The sequence below is a fragment of the Phyllostomus hastatus genome, unplaced genomic scaffold (genome assembly GCF_019186645.2).
Source record: "Phyllostomus hastatus isolate PE091 unplaced genomic scaffold, TTU_PhHast_1.1 phas_contig_34, whole genome shotgun sequence".
NCBI classification, from domain to species: domain Eukaryota; kingdom Metazoa; phylum Chordata; class Mammalia; order Chiroptera; family Phyllostomidae; genus Phyllostomus; species Phyllostomus hastatus.
Window position 1 is genome coordinate 60,980,560 of NW_025333857.1, and position 4,785 is coordinate 60,985,344.

Here is a 4,785-nt window from a genome sequence, read left to right on the forward strand (position 1 = left end):
TGGGGCATTTAGATCGGGGAGTTTAAAAAAACAAACAAACCTGAGTCCACTGTTGTCCGAATCTGGGCCTTCTTTTCGGCAGTACCCCGCGGCAGTGCGGGGTGTCACACCTGCCTGCAGTCACCTGACAGCCATCCCCTCGCCAGAGCCTGGGCTCCACCGGGGCAGGAACCTCTGTCCCCTCTCAGTGCGGTGCACCCCCTGACAGTAGGAGGTGTACGAGAAATGGTGGTTCAGTAAATGACTGCCTAGTTGGATTTTAAAACACCGTCCTCAGCTCAGCATGAGCAGGGCCCAGCTCAGCTCTGCAGATAATCCCGAAACCCCGTGCTGGCCCCCAGACCAAAATGACACACTCAAGAGCTTCCTTGAAAGTTTTTAAAGAAAATATAAAATATCCTTTCTTCCCCGTGGCCTGCTTGGCCGCCCGGCCCCTTTAAATGCCCCAGGACTGCTCCTCAGGAGCTGCCCTGGTAGGACTGCCCGGAGCTCTGCGAGGCGCTGCGCTGGGCCGCCTCTTTTCCTGCTGCCTCCTAATATTAACCTGGCGCTGGGCCTCTGGCCCCCACGCGGTGATGGGAGGCCCTGGATGGAGCCAGCAAACAGATCCATCTGGAAATAGAAAAATAATCCCAACACTAGCGGTTTTGTCTGGCCTCCCCAGTGGGGTGTGGAGCAGGCCCATGAAAGGGGCTTTGAGGGCCGGTGGGTGAGGGCCGTGGAAGGGAAAGCCTCTGCACCCAGCACCAGCTGGGTGCCTGTGCCCAGGTCCCCAGGGCGAGGGGCAAATCCGCAGTGATCCAAGGGCGAGTCACAGCCGACTCTGCGAGCAGCCAGGACTCCACGGCACGCCAGCTCGCACTTGAATCTGCGTGACCTTGAGGGAGCTGCTCAGCCTTTTTAGTTCCCATTGCCCCAATATTTAAGAGGGGGTAATAACACCTATACCTAGGAATTGATCCCATGGCCAGAGCACCCAGCATGGGGCCTGGGGCAGAGAAAGAGCTGAACAAATGGCGGCTATGTTGGCGACTGTCATTTCTGTGTTCAGAGATGAGTGAAACACTGCGCCAATCCACAGGTGACCTCAGGCAAGACCCCTGTGCCTCCGTCTTCCCATCTGGGCAATGGGAAGCGGCCTGGCGCTCCCGAGTCCTGGACCCCAGTGAGCTGACCTTCAGTAGGACAGAGGGAGGTACCCCCCAACCCCTCAGGGCGCCTACCTGCATGTCCAGGGCCTGGGCAGATTACGGGGAAGTGGCTGGAAGTTCCCCACATCCTGTCGCCAGGGTCCCTGGGCTTCTGCTGGTGCCGTTCATCATTTCCATAATTTGGGGGGAACTGGACATTGGCAGGGAGGTGCTGCTCCCGGAGACTCAAAGGGCCTAGGAAGGGGGCAGACACTGCCGCAGGCTGGCCCACAGCAGCTCCTGCTGCTGACTGTACCTACGGGAGACGGTGAGAGCAGGGCCCCGCGTCTGGGTTTGTTTCCACCACGCTTGGTGTGTTCCTAGGCAAGTTATGTCCTTCCTTGTTGGTGTTACCCATTCATTCATTCATTCATTCATTCGGCAAACATGTATTGAGTATCACCACTACTCCAGGCTCTGTCAATAAGTGACCAAGTGTTTATCCTCCTTAGGAGCAGCAGGTGGGAAGGGAGAGCCGGAGGGGGAACAAGGTGGGTATGGGGAGGTGATAGTCTAGTTTTGGACAGGTGGAGTTTTATTTATTTACTTATTTATCCATTGAGGCATTTTTATTTGCACATATGCATTACATCCCTAGAAAAAGAACCCCAGGATTTTCCCTCCTGTGTGTTTTCGTCTTGCTTCTTCATGGTCCGTGATGCCCGCTGAGGTTGTCAGTACAGTGAAACCAAACTGATGGGACAGGAGCAGGCTGTTCTGCCATTTTTCTAGATCTTTGAGTTGCACATCGAATCTGGGGCCGATTACAACACACTTATTCAACCTGCCAGTAAGGGTTACAACAATTTTCCCAGCTCTGTGGTCACCAATAATTTCAAATTCGCCAACGTAGCCATGCTTCATCGTCACAGGCAGAAACCGGATGATGGCTTTGGAGCACGGCCTGATAAGAACCTGGCATTTGCCTCTCTTCAACATTGTTGACACTCTTGAGGGCATCAGCCTGGACATTCATGTGCACCATTATGGCGGCATGGAAAGATGGTTGAAAGAGTGGAGTTTTACTTTTTTTTAAACTTTATGATTTAGTTTTAGAGAGAGGGGAAGGGAGGGAGAGAAATATTGATGATTGATGATTGAATATTGATGAGAGAAAAACATTGACCGGCTGCCTCTTGTATGCGCCCTGATGCGGGACCAAACCGAAACCGGGGCATACACCCTGACTGGGAATCAAACTGGCGACCTTTCACTTTATGGGATGCCGCCCAACCAGTTGAGCCACACTAGTCGGGGCTGGACAGGCGGGGTTTGAGGTGTTCATGGGATGACTGGGGAGGACCGACGGGAGGTTGAGTGGATGGGCCTGAAGCTTGTGGGAGGCACCTGTGCTGGAGAGAGCACACTGAGGAGAGCAAGGACCCGCACCACCTCTGTCTCCCCACTCTCCCCACCCCCCATGGTGGTGACCACGGTGCTGACGGTGGTGACCATGATGACGATGACGGTGACCACGATCATGGTGGTGATGATGACGATGGCGAGAGTAACGATCATGATGGTGATCACGATGGTGATGGTGATGACGGTGACGACAAGAATCACTTACCAATGCCGCAGGCCCTATAGCAAGTGATTTGCATATCACCTTTCATTTAGTTCTCCGAATAGTCCTGAGGAATAAGTCAGATTATCCCTGGGTCCAGAAAGAGTTGAAGCTAACAGGTGCATGCCTTTGGCCAGGCTCCCTAGCTATGGGCCTGAGAGAAAGAGATTCGAATATGTGGTATATTCATAAAACCTAGAAGACAGTGAGGGCAGCTGGAGGGAGCAGGAGAGGGAAGAGGAAGGAGGGAGGGAGGATGCCCGCCTGCAGCCCACATCGCGCAGCAGCCACGGGCAGGCTCTTGTCCCCGCTTATCGGACCCCAGCTTCCAAGGGCAGGCCATCCCCTGGAGCGGCCACCAGACTCTCACTCCCCTGAGACGGGCACACAGCGGGCACAGGACGGGAGCCGCAGTCCGGTGAGGTGATTCGCAGCCCCCGGGGACTTTGGAGGGGCCTCTGGGAGTCGCTGAGGCTCTGGCTCGGTGTGAAGGGCCCTCCTGGTAGAGGTTTGGCCCCAGTGTCTTCCAGCCCCTTTGCTGGCCTCTCCTTGGTGTGCGTGACTGTGTATGTGAGCCTGTGTGGTGCATGTGTTTCACTGTGACTGTGTGTGTGCATGTGTGCGTGACCCTGTGTAGCACTGTGTGTATGTGTGTGTGTGTGTCCCCTCTCTCCTAGGCCCATACTGCTCTCCATTTCCCCTCTGGCCTCCCTACCTGTGTCTCCGTGTCTCTCACCCCCACTGGCTCTTCTCTTGTCATCTGTCTCTCTTCCCTTCAAAACACGTGAGCACCGTTCTCTCGGGCCATCTGTCCTGTTCTTTTCCTGTCTTCTGCTGTCTCTCTCTTTCTTTCGTATGATTCATCTTCTCTCTGGCTTCTCTCTTTCCACCTCTCTCTCCGTTTCCAGTTTGCCTTCTGCTTGTGTCTCTCGAATTCCATCTCTTTTTCTACCTCCATCTCTCAGTCTCTCTGCCTTTCCCCCTCCTATCTTGCCCATTAGTGCCCACAGCTGGGCCTGGTCCCGTGTGGTTGGGGTGCAGGCAGGGACTGGAGATAGGGCTGCAAAGGTGTGATAGGCAGTGTCTTAGGGGTCTCTTCCCCTGTGGGCTTCCCGGCTCTGCCACCTTGTCCCCTCAGCCGACCTCTGTGCCAGGCAGTCCGCCTCCTCCAGAGGGCCAGGCCACCTGCACGTGTGCGCGTGTATGTGTAAAGCAGAGGGGATGTGCTGCCAGCTGGGCCCTGCAGCTGGGAGAAAAGGAGCCAGGAGACGCAGTCACTTTTTTTCTTTTTTCTACCTTTATTGGAATGTAATTGACATATAACACTACATGTGTTTAAAGTATAGAACACAATGATTTAGTATAGGTATATAAGGAGCAATGGTGAGCACAGTAGGTTTAGTTAACACATCTATCACCTCACACAGTTACGTATATATTTTTTGTGATGAGAACTTAGAAGCTGCACTCTCTTTGCAGTTTGCAAGTAGATGATACCCATCCTTCACTGCAGTCACCCTGTCACCCTGTCGCACATTACCTCCCTAGAATGTGTTCATCTTACAACCGGAAGTGTGTACCTTTTGACCACCTTCATCCATGTTCCCCACTCCCTACCCTGGCCTCTAGTCACCACCAATCTGTTTTCTGTTCCTGTGAGTTCTCTTGTTTTTTTAGATTCCACATTTATGGAAGATTATACAGTGTTTGTCTTTCTCTGTCCAACTTATTTCACTTAGCATAATACCCTCAAGGTTCATTCATGTTGTCGCAAATGGCAAGATTTCCTTCTTTTTATGGCTGAGTCATATTCCACTGTATAGTGTGATGCAGGCACCCCTGATGGGCTTGTGCTCCCCCGAAGCCCTAGCCATCCTGGGCTGTGATTCCAGACCAGGTCCACCTTAAACAGCAGCCCTTGGCCAGCTCAGTTCAAGATGGTGGGAGGGGCTTGATGGAGACCAAACACAGCTCGATGCTAGACCCCCAGACAATGGGGACCCAGCCTTCCAGGAGGGAAAGTCCGAC

The 4,785-nt window shown here is 53.5% G+C and overlaps 1 pseudogene; it reads right to left on the reverse strand.

Annotated features, from left to right (window-relative positions):
• Window positions 1-1,784: 1,784 nt before the first annotated feature.
• LOC123820128 lies at window positions 1,785-2,178 on the reverse strand (annotated as a pseudogene).
• Between the last annotated feature and the right edge of the window lie 2,607 nt (window positions 2,179-4,785).